This window comes from Dipodomys spectabilis, unplaced genomic scaffold (genome assembly GCF_019054845.1).
Source record: "Dipodomys spectabilis isolate Male_0828 unplaced genomic scaffold, ASM1905484v1 ptg000239l, whole genome shotgun sequence".
NCBI lineage: Eukaryota > Metazoa > Chordata > Mammalia > Rodentia > Heteromyidae > Dipodomys > Dipodomys spectabilis.
This window is the reverse complement of record NW_024870916.1, coordinates 3,985,956-4,002,324: the sequence shown is the minus strand read 5'-3', so window position 1 is coordinate 4,002,324 and position 16,369 is coordinate 3,985,956.

The following is a 16,369-nucleotide window of genomic DNA, read 5'->3' as shown; positions in this document are numbered from 1 at the left end:
GAATGGAATGTTGTAAAAGTAACAATTACATTAGTAGCTAGTATATGATTATATTAAAATTGTAAACAATAATCATAGTACATTGACTATTTTTCAATTAATATTCAATTATATTTTCAACAATTAGAAATTAAGGAAGGAATAATTTAATTATGGATAATTGGTAGTAATATAGTTTATGTAATTTAATAATATACAGATATCTTTCTTATTTTGTACATACATATATACATGTGTGTATGTTTATATGCTATATATCTATTTCTACACTTGTCACTCCTGGGGCTCAGTGGTAGAATGCTTACCTAGTATGTATGAAGCCCTGGATCTGTTTCCACACTATCACATGCACAGAAAAAGCTGGAAGTGGTGCTGTCACACAAGCACCAAAGAAAAGTTAGAATGTTCGAACTGCAACTGTACAAGGCCAGGACTTTAAATACTTCATGACAGAGCAAGCAGAGAATCTGAAGATGACTGCTGACATCTATCCTGACAGCCAGAGGTTAACAGCTGGAAACCAACTCCATCCAACCAGATGCTGCTGGCTCATATCTAGCTGCTCAGGGGATGAGATCTGACACTGGTGGGTTGAAAACTCAGCCCTGTCAGGAAGTCTGTGAGACTCTGAGCTGTGGCTCAAAGTGTTAGAGCTGTAGCCTTGAGGAAAAGATCTTAGGACAGTACCCACAACCTATGAGTGCAATCCCTGAGTCTGATGACCCTTCCTCCCGCTTCCCCCCCCCCCCCCAGACTAACCACCCATCTAAACTATTAGATGTGAACTTGTGTGGTTCCTGACATGTTTCTGAAGGAATGGTGATACTGATGAAAGCATCCTAATTCTAATGACAGCTTGTGGGATACAGCTATATGAAGAGTCCTTCCTGGGGTACTAGGTCCTTCACGGGGTGCTGTGTGCTGAGTCCTTCACAGGGTGTATTCTTTCATCTGATCCTTGTTAGAACTCCACAAGTAAGATGATTGTGCAGATGAGAAACTTGAGGCACAGATATTTCCCAAGGCAGGGCCAAATTTATGAATGTACTGAACTCTATTGACTTGACTCCTGCAGACAATTGTTTTGGTTTAGTTTTCTCCATCATGAACCTTGAACTCAGAGCCTAGACTCTGATTTTCCTCTTATGCTCATGGCTAGTACTCTACCACGTGGAGCCAAGGACCTCCTTGCAGCAAAGTGTCACTGGTTAGGTGTCTTTAGCAGAGGTCTATCATCCTGCCTGCTCAGGAAGCTGAGGATCTGGGTTCAAAACTACCCACAGCAAAGGTCCCATGACATTCTCATCTCCTATTCACCACTTAGAAACTTGAAGTGGAAGCTGGGTGCCGGTGACTCATGCCCATCATCCTAGCTACTTACTCAGCAGGCTGAGAGCTCAGCATCACGGTACAAAGCCAGCCTGAGCAGGAGATTCCTTGAAATGGTTATTGCCAATGAACCACCAGAAAACCTGAATGGGCTCTGTAGCTCAAGTGGTAGAGCTGTCCACTTGACCTGAAGAGCTGAGTGACAGCACCCAGGCCCAGACTTCAACTCCTCTAACTTACAAGAAAAGAAAGAAAGAACCCTGAATTACAGTGCTGGGAATGGGTCTTAGGGGTAGAGTGCTTTGCATGTATGAAACCCTGGCTTTGAATCCTCAGTGGCACATCACTAGAAAAAAAGCCTGAAGTGGCTCTGTGGCTCAAGTGGTAGAGTGCTATCCTTGTACAGGAGAAACTCAGGTACAGTGCACAGGTCCTGAGTTCAAGCTCCAGGACTGGTATATGCACACAAATTACCCCCCCACACACACACACACAGATATCAGAAGAGAAACTGTGACATCAAAGGGTAAAGCACTGGGAAATAGGCCCTTAGAGGAGACTTGAGCTGGTACAGCTTCTTTCCAGGCTATGCCTTTGTTTTGGGGATTTTACAAAACAAAACTTTAAACAAGGTTAACTAGACCTTGGCTCCAACCAGCCTGTTCCTGGAATGGAAAGAATGCCTCTAGGTCCCCCTCCCCTTAACAACCTAACTCACCTTGACTGTTGAGTTAAAAACTGACCCATAAAACAGATAGGTTGTTATCTGGCTCCAACTACCTGACACCTCGTGCTTATGGTGGTAAACTCTGCCTTTCATACATGCTTACAGTAAACTCTGCCTATCGGCCACCTGTGTATGGTCTGGTATGACCATGCAATCCTTTTGTGTGGTATGATCCCATTGGTCACCTGTGCATGACCAGGCTCAACCTCATGGATTTTGCCTTTGCAAACCAAAGAATGGGGACTGCTCAGGGTGGCAGTATCAGCTCCTGAGCCTGTGCTGTGGTCCTGGCCAGTCAGTGTAGGAAACTTCTCAATAAAGTTTCTTCTTTGTTAACAACTTTGTTGCGGTGAGCTCTGTCACTCCAGACAAGTAGGTGGGTTTGCCTGCCTGAGTAGGGGTCTTCCTACTACACACTAAGCTTCTCAGCTCATGGTCAGTACTCAGGCCCTGTGTTCAACCTGGAAACCTAGCCACCCAAGGCCCAACTAGGAGAGGTCAAAGGTTTCCAAACCTGATAAGCTTCACCAGCCCTACATAACAGGGAACATTGTCATTTTGCAAATGTGCTTAGATGTAGCAAGCTTCTGAAAACCTAGGGAGGCACTGTTGCCAATAAAGAATAAAGAATCATTGCATTAGGTTCAGCTCCCTAGTTGTTGTCTGCCAGAAGAAATCTTGAATTAATTGTAGCAGTGTGTTTCAACACTGGAACATAGTCTAACAAAGACAGGATAAGTGCAGGGAACTTGGCCTGCCATGGGAGGTGGCACAAATGAAAGCTTCCTGTCAAACCAGAGCACTGGGGAGAGAGATATTTTGGGGTACAAAGAGGCCTTTTTCTCCTGGTCTTCATGGCCTGCCCACACTCATCATCACTAGTTGGCCCGGATAGAGTTGTTTGTTACTGAGCTGTATAGGAGTGAGGCCTTTTGTCTGCCTGTTCCAACCAAGGGGCAGACTTCCTCCAGCAACCTGGGGTGTGGAGAAACCCTCAGGCTACACTGGGAACAGGGAGGGGAGTCCTGGAACATGCACTGTCTTGAAAACACCCTCTGTGCTATGAAATGCTTCTATTCAAAGCAAATTTCCTAGCTAGGTGTCTTTCTTCATAGCGACTTTGGATGTTCACCGATAGAAATACATTCACACATACACAGATACATGGAGTTACTGGCTCTATTTTTTTTGTTTTTGGTACAGGTCCTGAGGCTTGAACTGTGAGCTTAGACATTGTCCCTGAGCTCCTTTTTCACAAGTAAGCACTTTATTGTGCCTTAAACCATGATACATCATTAAATGAGGGCATAATTTAATACCTAATAATTATTAGTAATATATTACATGTAATTTAATGATATATAGACATCTCACATTCTATAAATATATTTATATATTTACATATACACTGGAATATACATATACATCTCTCTCTCCTTTTCTGTCACTCTCTATGCATATCTATGAATTTGCAGCAATTTACGCATCTATCTATTTATATATTGGCCACTCCTGGAGGTTAAACTTAGATCCTGGGAACTCCCTGGCAGTGAATTTTTTTGAGGCTGCTGTACTTACATTGATCCCTTGATGAATTGGCATTCTAGGCCCTGAGTTCAAATCCCAGCAGTGCCAAAGACAATAGGTGGAGTAAGAAGCCAATGTTGACCAGTTCTGCTGTCTGTGAAAATATTGTTTCCTAGGTACAATATGTAATACCTACGCAAATACATATATATGATGTATATTATAAATGTATATAGACATTTTGCCATACCTGGGTCTAGAATTCATGCCCTGGGAAATGCTCTTGACTTTCTTTTATTCAAGGAGGGTGAGCTTCCACTTCACCCACAGCAAAATAGAGTTACCCAGGCCCTGATTTCAAATCCTAGGTATGGCAGATAAAATGTCCCAAATTCCAAGCCAAGACCTTAACTTTTTGGGGGGATCAGGTATGGGGCTTGAACTCAGATCATCACAACTCTGCCTCAACTTTGATTACTTTAGGCTAGGGTACAGCTTTTACACCCACAGATGATCCAGGGATCCTAGGACCCAATTTCAACTCCCAGACCTGGCCAACAAACAAACACACCAAAATGGAAAAGGAAAACCCAGAAAGTTTTACACAACAGTTTTACCTTTGTTTCTTTTGCACAGTGACCATCCTGGGTCTCACTGACTTGGATTGAAAATTGTACATGACTTTGCATGGCTGAGGCTGGTGGGCTGTCAGTGAAGCCTGAGGTTAACCCTGACACCTGCACCCTGAGTTCGATCCTGGGATTGCTACATACACATGGCTGAAGGTCCTAGGAAACTGGTTCCTATCTCTAGGAACACTAATAGAATGTTTGAAATGTACTAATTGAATTACTAATTAACTAGTCGTTCTAATGTAAGATTGTATGCATTAAGTATAGGTCATTCATTAATTTAATTAAACTTTATTAAGTCTTCTACTATGATTAATTAATGGAGGAATAATTTTAGACCAAATAATTAGTAGTAATAGAATATGTAAAAGTAAGATATAGACATCACTCTTTATATAGAGTTATACACTACAATCTACATAAATGTCTAGTTACACACTAGAATCTACATAACTATAGAGTTATACACTAGAATCTACATAAATTTACATAAATATGTAAACACACACACTGCATTTTACACATCTATGTGTTTATATATTGGCCACTTGTAGGGCCCAATTTGCCTGACAACTTCATTTGCATCAGACTGGTGTGCTAATATTGACCCACTCACCATTCATGAAGTGGGCTTTCTAGGCCCTGAGTTCAAATCACAGAACTGCCAAAAACTTAAGTAATCCTGGTGGAAGAAGCCAAATGTCCCATTTGTTTTCCTTATCGGTGAAAGTCCTGCATCTCAGGAATGATGTATAGTACATTGGCAAATCTATGTCCTATGTAATAAGATGTAAAAAAGGTTATGTGTGTAATCATACTCACTAAAATACATAAGAAATAAATAAAACACAAAATAAAATGAATAACCACACTAACTGCAATATGCAGTAAACATGTGTATGTAAATATGAATCCTGTATTTAAAAAGCATACGAATATTATTTTTGCAAGACCTAGGACTTGAATTCAGGCCCTGGGAACAGGCCTGACTTTCTTGTCTACCAGCACGGTGAGCTTCCCCTTCTCCCACAGTGCTGTAGATGTACCTAGGCTCTGAGTTCAAATCCCAGGACTGGCAGAAAAAATGGCATGAATTCTAAGCCAAGCAGCATCATAATTTTTAAAATACTTTGAATGTGTTTATTATTATTTTTATTTATTTTTATTTTGTCAAGCACAGAACTTGAACTGAGGGCATGGCAACTCTGCCTCGATCACTCCAGGCTGGGGTGCAGCCACTGGACCCACAGCCAAACCTGGGTTCCTGGGGCCCAAATGCTGACAGGAATAATAAATACATAAAACAACACAGAAACAAAGAAGAAAAACCTGCAACTTGCAGATGGCTGCCGGTTTTACATTTGTTTTCTTTGCAAGGTGACCTTCCTGGGTCTGAATGACATGGCTGAAAAGTGTTGGAAACCTGGCATTGCTGAAGGCTGGAGGGCTACCAGGGAAGCCATAGGCTAACACGACAACATAGGCCCTGGGTTCAAAGCCTGGTCCTGACCCCTACAAATGGCGGGAGATCCTAATAGTCTCGCTCCTATTCATAGGAATACTGATGGAAGGTTATGAATGTCAAGGTTGAATTAGTTGGTCCTGAATGATACTACTATAAAATTAGAGTGATTTTAGGAGGCCGATGGATTTTAATGAATATTTTTGACACATTAAAAGAATACTATTAATTACATGGACGCAGTAGTTTGGGGACATGCCACGCCTACTCCGATGGAGTCTGCTTAGCATGGGAAACCAGCTTTCAGACCTGAGAATGGGGCTTCAGAGACCTATCTCTGAGTATTGGGACTTCACCGAAGTCTACCATAGAGAATGGGGCTTTACAGAGACCTATCTCCGAGTATTGGGACTTCACCAAAGTCTACCTCGGAGAATGGGGCTTCAAAGAGGCCTACCTCCTGGAAAGGCTGGCAAGCCCCTGGGAAAGATGTGTTTCTGTTCTTGCTTTTCTTTTCTTCACTGTATAAGAGTGCTTATTAATCTTTTACTGTTTCTGCTGCTCATTGTGCTTACTCATTGTCAACGTTCCCTTATTCAAAGCTCTTTCTTAAGAGTGTTGACGACTCCAAAATCTGATGAGTGTCTTAAAAATATGACTAACTCACCAGAGTTAAGTGCTACCCTGAAACCCCTCTTATGGAGGCTAGTAGACAAGTCATAAGTAAATATAAAAGTATTGGGGGTTTCACGATGTCACTTCAGCAGAAGGAATTGTTTGTAAGAGCTTTGCAAGAAGCTGTAGGCACGGCTAGAACAGAAAGAATGTATGGCAATTGCTGAGATATCTACTTAGGAGAAAGAACTTCCTGTTACTCTCTTTCATTTACTAAGAGACTTGCTAGATCTAGGCCTCCGTAACCTTGCTATTAAAGAAGGAACGGGAAAGATCTTATGGGACAGTTAAAGCCTCTATAGAAATAAGGTTATGGTTAGTTGGTGACAAACATGGAAACCCATTATATTTCTTAGAGATAAGCTGGAAACAAGTGCCTATCTGGCGACCAACTGGTGACCGCCCAAGAATGAAGCCCTGCAGCAAAATTATGTAACCTTTTGTCCTTCCTTATGGAGACTTTTGCTATAAAAGTTTGTTATCCTCTGCATTAAATCGCACTCAGCATCCACTCCTCTTGTGTGTGAGTTGTCTGTTGGCCATCTCCCCATCCTATTCCAGATTCCTCCCCTAGGGGTCCTTCGTCCCCACAGAACCCAGTCCGTGGCAGGGACGGTGGTTGATTTAATTAATAATTCATTAAGGATGAAAACAATAATATAAATTACATGGAGGCATTAAAAATACCCAAATATTGGTAGGAATGTAGCCCATTTAACTGAATAATGTATAGACATCTCTGGCACTCTATAAAGATCTATATTTATTTGTGTACTACCATCTGCATGTCAATCTGTTCTTATTTTGTCAAGCCCTGGGGCTCGATCTCAGGTGCTGGGAACTACTTGTCAGCTCAATATGCCCTAGGCTGGCGTACTGACACTCACCCATTCATGAATTGGGCCTTGTAGGTTATGAGTTCAGATGCCAGCACTCACAAAAATTGACCCATGGAGTAAGAAGCCCATGGTGACACAGGTTTTCCTTTGCTGTGAAAGTCCTGGATGTCAGGTGTGAAGTTTCATACATAGGCAAATCTATCCTATGTAATAAATGTAATAAATAGTCCATGTGTAAGAATAGTCAATAAAATAAATGGTAAATAAATGAATAAAAAAATGAATAGCTACACTAAGCACAATATGGAATCAATATATGGGGCTCAATCTCAGGGCCTGGGAACAACCTGGCAGCTGAATTGGCTAGATGCTGCTGTGCTGGCAGCCACACATGAATTGCACCTTCTAGGCCCTGAGTTTAGATCCCAGCACTGCCAAAAATGTAATCGTGGAGTGGGAAGCCGAGCATAACACATGATTTTCTTTTCTTTGAAAGTGCTCAGTGTCAAGTAGGATGTATAATTCAGATGCAAATCAATATGCTGTGTAAATAGGGTGTCACAAAGGTAAAAAAAATGTCATAGGTGGAAGAATTGTCACTACAATAAATGATAAACAGATTGAATTAGTAATAAATAATTCTAGGATAAAATTAGATGCAGTAATTATAGGACGTGGATTAAGTTTAATATTTTATTAAGTATTAACAGAATAAAAATTGCATGGAGACATAAATACCTAATAATTGGAAGTAGCACATGATACATAATTTAATAATATATAGACATCAGTCTCATTCTATAAAATATTTAATTATGTGTATGGATGTACATACATATATGATAAATAATAACAGGATATTGAGTATTAATTAATGCTTTATTAATTGTTAGCTGGGACACATCATTAAATGGAGATATAATTTAATACCTAATAATTGGTAATAATATTGTCTATAATTTAATAATATAGACATCTCTCTTTTGTGTATATAATATTTATGTACAACAATCTATCTATTTATACATCCTTTACTACTGGGGATCATTGATTGAGTGCTCCTCTACTAAGCATGAGCCCTGGGTTCGATTCCACAGTGCCACATAAGCAGAAAACCTGGAAGTTCTGCTGTCTTTCAATCAATTGAGTGCTAGCCTTGAGCACAAATGCTTAGGGACAGTGTCTAAGCCCTTACTCAAGCCTCAGCCCCGCCACCAAAAAAAGGTAGAATGTTCTAACTGCAATTATAGAAGGACAGGACTTCAAATACCACATCACAGAACAAGCTAGAAGTCTGGCACTGACAGTTGCCACCTAACCTGACTTAGGCATATGTAAACAGCTGCAACCCAGCTCCACAGAACCAGATGCTGCTGGTTTACCCCCATCATCCTGGCTGCTTGGGAGCTTTAAAACCAAGCCCTGGTAGGTAGTATGTGAGACTCTTGGAGATGTGGCTCTAAGTAGTAGAGCCTTAGACTTGAGCAAATGTTTTTAGAACAGTATCCCCATGCGTTGAGTTCAAGCCCTATGGGTAGCCTGCATCCACAAAAAAACACCCCACTAAACCATTAGATGTGAACTTGTGTGATTTGTGAAATGTTCCTCAAAGAATGGTGATACTGATGAAAGCAACCTAATTCTAATGACAGCTTGTGGAATAGAGCTAAGTGCTGAGTCCTTCATAGGGTGCTCTGTGCTGAGTCTGGCACAGGGTGCTGTGTGCTGAGTTCTTCACAGGGTGCAGTGTACTGAGTCCTGCATTGGGTGCTGGGTGCTAAGTCTTCACAGGATGTTGTGTGCTGATTCCTTCAAAGAGTGCCATCTGCTGTGTCCTTAACAGACTGCATTCTTTCATATGGTCCTTGTAAGAGCTACACAACTGAGATGATTATGCAGACAAGAATATTGAGATGCTGATATGTCTCCTTGGCAGGGACAAAATTATGTATTACTGAAGAGTGGGTGAGTTGTCTACTGCAGACAATTGTTTTGCTTTGTTTTTTTTTTCTCAGTCATGTACCTTGAACTTGCGGCATAGGCACTGACCCTTACCTTTTGGGGACATGGCTAGCACTCCACCACGTGGAGCCAGGGACCCCCTTGCAGTAGAGTGTCACAGCCTAGGGGTCTATTGCTGAGTTCTGTCAGCCTGCCTTCTCAGGAAGCTGAGATCTGAGGATCTGGCTTTCAAACCATGTCAGACACAAAAGGTCCCATGAGACTATTATCTCCAATTCACCACTAAGAAACCTGAAGTGGAAGCTGGATGCTTGTCACTCATGCTTGTCATCCTAGCTCCTCAGGAGGATGAGATCTGAGGATCATGGTTCAAAGCTAGCCTGGGCAGCAAAGTCCTCGAGACATTTAGCTCCAATGAACCATATGAAAACCTGAACTGGTGCTTTGGCTCAAGTGGTAGAGCACAAGACTTGAGGCACAGCACCCAGGCCCAGACTTCAACTGCTACAACCATCAACAACAAAAAAGAAACAAAATAACAAACCTGAAGAAGAGGTCTGGGAATGTGCCTAGGGGTAGAGTGCTTTGCATCTATGAAACTCTGGACTTGATTTCTCAGGTTCACATCACTAGAAAAAAGCCTGAAGTGTCTCTGTGGCTCAAGTGGGAGAGGGCTATTCTTGTGCAAGAGAAATTAGGTACAGTGCTCAGGTCCTGAGTTCAAGCTCCAGGACTGGTGTATGTCTGCATGCCCCCCGCATGCACACACCCACACAAAGAGTATAAGTAAAGCTGTGACACAAAATGGTAAAGCACTGGGCTCCTGCACTGAGCTTATGGTCAGCACCCAGGCCCTGTGTTTAACCCCAAAACCTTGCCACCCAGGGCTCAACTAGGAGAGATCAAAGGTTTCAAAACCTAATGTGCTTCAGCAGTCCTAGATGACAGGAAGCATGGTGAGATCAGACATGTGCTTGGATTTCCAAAGCTTCTGGAAACCTAGCAGAGGCATCATAAGCCCTTCATCACCCTCAATGTAACATTTCTTGAGGTTAAGTGCCCTAGTTGTCTGCCAGAAGGACACCTGAATTATATTGAGCACTGTATCTGAACACCAGAATTTAGTCTTACAAAGGCAGGATTAGTGCTGAGAACCTGGACTGCCAAAGGAGGTGGCACAAATGAAGGCTTCCTGTTAAAATGGAGCACTGGGGAGAGAGATAGCTTGGGATACAAGGAGTCCTTTTTGTCCTGACCTTCAGAGCCCATCCACACTCATCCTCACTAATTGGCCTAGATGCAGTTGTTTGTTACACTGCTGTACAGGACTGAGGCCTTTTGTCTGCCTGTCCAGACAATGAGAGAGACTTCTTCCAGCAGGCCTGGGAGGCAGAGAAACTCTCAGGCTGCACTGGGAACTGTGAGGGGAGCCCAGGGACATGCACTGTCATGAAAGCAGTCTCTGTGTTATGAAATCATTGTATTGAAAACAAATTTTCTAGCTTGGTGCCTTTCATCATAGCTACTCTGGAGCTTCACCTATGGGAAATCATCCACACATGCACAAAGACATGGAAGCAGGTCCTGGGATTGAACTATGTCACTGAGTTACTTTTTCTCAAGAGGAGTGCATTAACCTGGAGCCACAGCCCCACTTTTGCGTTTTCTGTGATCTCCTAGAAATAGCAGTGTCATGGACTTTCTTATGCCTCCTTAGGAGCTGGGATTACAGTCAGCAGCCAATGGCACCTGCCTTTCTTTTCTTCTTCATTTCTTAATCTGGACAATCTGACTACTAAACAGCATCATTCCAATGCTTTGAATTTATAAGTAAACTACCCAATGTTCTTTATAGGTGCTTTCTCTGAGAAGGATTTTCTCTCCTCATCTTCTCCTCTGGTCACAAGTTTGAAGCCAAAAGTGAGAAATGAGTGTCACATGATTTTGGCAGCGAATGTCCACAGGACATGCCAGCTCAGTCACTTAGCATTGAGCTGCAGTAAATTTACTGTCTCAGGACGAGACGACCAAAAGCTGTAGCGATCCTCATACTGTCTGCATTGCTCTTTAGGCCTATAAAATTATCTAATAATTATGAGTGTTTTGTGTCTCCAACATTAAGTATCTAGAACACACTAGAAGTATCTTCATGTTTCCCTTTTGGTCTAGTACCTCTCAAGATTTAGACTAAGGGTTTATGTGGATCAGATCCTCGGTGAATCCTGAGGAAAGCCAATTGAAGTCTCCTCAGGAGATCTCTGTTCAAAGCCAGCCTGAGCAGGAAAGTCTGCGAGACTCTTATTTCCAATAAACCACCAGAAAACCAGAAGTGTATCAGTGGCCCAGAGGGTAGTGCTCCAGCTTTGAGAAAGAAAGCCGAACAGGAGATACAAGCCAGACCAGGCAGGAAAGCCTGGCAAGTGCGTATGTCCAATTAACCCAGATGGCTGGAAGTGGAGCTGTGGCAGTGGTAAAGTCTCAGCCTTGAGCAAAACAGCTGAGGAACACATAGGGCCCTGAGTTTAAGCCCTGGGATGACCACCAAAAAAATTCAAAAAGAGAAGGCCAAGATTATGTATGAGTGTCCTACCTACTTATGTGTGTATATTACCTCTCTGAGTGCAAACAGATTGTATGCAATGCTTCTCCTTCTATGTACAGATTTATTTTTCAGATAGGCTTGTTGCACATACTGCATCATTTTCTTCTTTACAGGCCCATGGCTTTTCTTTTCCAGAGTTCCAGGCCTGTGTCCTTATATGATGCACACTTAAGATCTCAGCACCCTTTATTTACATTTTATTATGAGGCCAAGGCAGGAGCAGTCACAAATCAGGCAGGGGAAGAGAAGATCAGGGTTTTTGAAATAACCGGTATTCAGAAAATTAAACTTGGGGGATGTAAAATGGTGGCATACTTAGGTAGAAACTACCATTAAGAAAAAGATGAGAGTGCTGGGAATGTGGATTAGTGAGAGTGCTTGTCTGGCATGCAAGAAGCCCTGAGTTTGATCACTCTGTAGCACATGCACAGAAAAAGCCAGAATTGGTGCTGTGGCTCAAGTAGTAGAGTGCTAGAGACAGTGCCCAGGCCTTGAGTTCAACTCAAGTACAAGTAACTTCTCATCACCAAGGGTAACCCAGGAAGCTCTTGAAAATCTGCCCTTTCAGAAGTGGAAGTCAGAGTTTCATAGACATTCCTGCCCAGGCTGGCTTCACCCTGTGATCCTCAGACCTCAGCCTCCTGAGCTAAGGGATGGGCCTTAGCTACTGGTGCTCTGCTAGGTCAGAAGTGTAATGACATTGACAATACAAGTCAACTGCTTATCACAAAGGGCTTGGGGAACATATTAAGCCTTTCAACAATGGACCTTTCAGAACCCTGCAGGACACAAGGTTATAATGGTAGAATCTGAGAGGCTGGGCATATGGATCTGCTAAACTTGAACCTTGAGCTCTAACTCCAATTCTAGTATATATCAGCTTTCATTTTTCCAGAGAATGTTCTCCTAATTAGCAAATAGGAAAAGTACTTTGATTAACCTTCACTTTTTTTTCCCATTGTGTGTCTCGAACTCAAGCCTGGGCACTGTCCCTGAGCCCTTCATCTCAAGGCGAACACTCTACCACTTGAGCCACAGCGCCACATAGGGTCTTTTGGTGGTTCATTGGTTATCAAAGTCTAACAGGCTTTTCTTGCCTAGGCTGTCTTTGAACTGTGGTCTTCAGATCTCAGCCTCTTGAGAAGGGTTCCAGGTGTGAGCCATTGGCATCTGGCCTATTGTTTTTGCCAGTGCTGGGGCTTGAACTTAGGGCCTAGTTACTGTCTCCATGCTTCTTTTTCTCAAGGCTAGTGCTCTAACACTTGAGCACTCCACAGCTTCTGGCTTTTTCTGAGTATGTGGCACTGAGGATTCAAACCCTGGCATTCATGCATGCTGAGCAAGCTCTTTACCACTAAGCCACATTCCCAGTCCCACCCTTACAATATTATCCCTCAACTTGCCTATCCTCAAGGAAAGACTTCTGAGTATAAATCATCTAAAGAAATCCCTATAGGAAGTTGTTAAAGATAAACAAGGCACAGCTCATATTTGGGAGAGACTCTAAACATGTGAAGACTGTGACAAATGCCTCCATTTAATTATGTATCACGTTTCAACACTTAATAAAGTATTAATGAAAAATGAGTCAATGTCCTAAATTGATGTGTATAATTTTATAATCGATGTGCAAAATGTAATAAATATTATGTGTATAATAATACTAATACAATAAACAATAAGTAATTGAATAAAATATAGAAATACAGAAATACAAAATCAATAATAAAAAATCATAGTTTGAAATAAACATAAACATGTAATACGTAACATATATTACACATGTACATAAATATTATTTTCCATTATTGGTATTTAATTCTTGCCCTACGAACTCTACCCTGAATTTCTTTTCCTCAAGGACAGTGAGCTTCCCCTTCACCTACGTTGCAAAAGAGTTACCCGGATGGTGAGATCAAATCCCAGCAGTGGCAGAAATACTAGCCCCAGTTCCAAGACAGTGACTTAATTATTTTTAATGGAAGCATTAATTTTTTTCAGTTCCATACTGAACATTTTAAAAACAGCAGCGTACAATTTTGTATATCTATTCAGACATCCTTCCCTTACCTGCAAAGTGCTTATCTGAGCTCTAAATTGTTTCCTTTTTTGTACATTTTTTGTTGTAAAAATGTGGTATAGAGGGGTGACAGTTACATGAGCAAAGTAATGAGTACATTTACTATTGAGCACTGTTGCCTCCTCCTTTGTTTTCCCCTTACCATCCCTTCCCTCCCACCTCCACAGCTACCCCCCAACCCCAAGTGAAGTCAGTGACTTAATTTTTTGTTTTTGTCTTGGCACAGGATTTGAACTCAAGTAGTAGAAACTCTGCAGCTTCCCTTACATTGCTACAGATTTACCAAGATTCTGAGTTCAAATCCCAGGCTAGGAAAGAAAACTGGCAGAAATTCCAAACCAGGGGGACTTTTTTCAATTTAGTTAAATAATTAATTAATTTTTTATTTATTTTTTATTTTGCCAACCATGGAGCTTGAACTCAGGTCGTGCCAACTCTACCTCAGCTTCGATTGCCTTAGACTGGGCTGCAGCCTCTCACCCATAGTCGATCATGGCATCTTAGGCCCAGAGGGCTTGCAGGAAGAAAAAAAAAGGGGGACAGCACAGAAAGTGGCGAGCTGCAGAGGACTGGGGGTTTTACGTTATTTTTTTCTTTGCAGGATGACCATCCTGAGTCTGAATGACATGGCTGCAAAGTGGAGCTGAACTGCTATTCCTGAAGGCTGGTAGGCCATCATGGAAGGCATAGGCCAACCTGTCAAGATAGGCCCTGGGTTAAAAATCTAAGTCCTGACACCTACCAATGGCAGGACAGCACAAGAGACTCGTTCCTATGCATAGGAATACTGATTGAAAGAGTAGTTCATGCATCAGTCGAGTCTAAAAGTGGCTGTAATAATCCTAGGATGCTGATTGATTTTAATTGATAGTTTATTAAGCATGAAAAGAATAATATTACTTCAAAAGCAGTATAATAAATACCTAAAAGTTGGTAGGAATGTAGTAGGTGTCATTCAGTCAGATAGATGGCTCTGGCACTCTTTACCAATATGTATTAATTGTATACCACCATCTGCCAATACATGTATCACTGTTTTGGCCAAACCTGGGGCTCCATCTCAGTGCCAGGGAACCACCTCACAGCTTCATTGGCTAGAGGCTGCTGTGCTCACCCTTACCCATTCATGAATTGGGCCTTCTAGGCCCCGAGTTCCGATCCCAGCACTGCCAAACATTTAATCTTGGAGTAAGAAGCCGAGTGTGGCCGGGCACTGGTGGCTCACGCCTGTAATCCTAGCTACTCAGGAGGCTGAGATCTGAGGATCGCGGTTCAAAGCCAGCCCGGGCAGGAGAGACTGTGAGACTCCTATCTCCAATAAACCACCAGAAAACCGGAAGTTGCGCTGTAGCTCAAGTGGTAGAGCCCTCGCCTTGAGCTGAAGAGCTGAGCTACAGCTCCCAGGCCCAGAGTTCAAGCCCCACGACCGACAAAAAAAAAAAAAAAAGAAGCCAAGTGTGACACATGTTTTCCTTTTCTGAGAGAGTCCTGGGTGTCAAGCATGATAGCGAACACATCTACAAATCTAGATGCTATATGATAGGAAGTAAAAAAATGTAATAAACAGTATAGGTGTCAAAAGAGTCAATGAAATAAATGGTAAATAAATGAATAAAACAAGAAATGAAATGAATAACCATACCAAACATGATATTGTCTGACTATATGGAAGTATAAATTCTGTCTTTAAAATGTAAATAAAATGCATATAAGGGGTATGTTTTGCAGGACTGAGGCTTGAATTCAGGCCTAGGAAACAGGCCTGACTTTCTTGGCTTCAAGTATGGTGTGATTCCCCTAGCCCGACAGTGCTGCCTATTTACCCAGACTTTGTGTTCAAATCACAGGCCTGGCAGAAAAAATGGCACGAATTACAAAACAGGGAGATAAATAATTATTTTTTTAATTTTTTAAATTGCTTTAATTTCTTAATTGTTTTACTTTTTTAATTTAATTTTTTTGTTTGTTTTTGGCCATGCACATGGCTTGAACTCAGATCGTGACAGCTCTGTCTCAGCTTCCATCACACTAGCCTGGGGTGCAGCCTCCAGAACCACAGCTGATCCTGGAATCCTAAGACCCGATGTCTGACAGGAAAACAAAATGAAAATGACACTAAAACAAGTCGTGAGCCTCCCATGGTAGGCGGTTTCTTGGCTTTGGTTCCTTGCTCGGTGACCATCTTAGGTCTGAATGACATGGATGCCATGCACAGGTGACCTGTCATTGTTGAAGGCTGGCGGACTGTCAGGAAAGCCATAGGCCAACCCTGCAACACAGTCCCTGAGTTCAAATCCTGGTCCTGACACCTACCAATGGCAGGAGATCCCAAGAGACTCCTGCCTGCGCATAGAAATTCTGATGGAATGGTATCCAACTTACGATTGAACAGTTCCTGCACCAGTCTAGGCTCAAATTAGATGCAATAACCCTAGTACGCTGATTGAACTTAATGAATGGCTAATTAGGCATGAAAAGAATAATATTCCTTCAATGGAGGCATAATAGCTACCTAAGACTTGGTAGGAATGTAG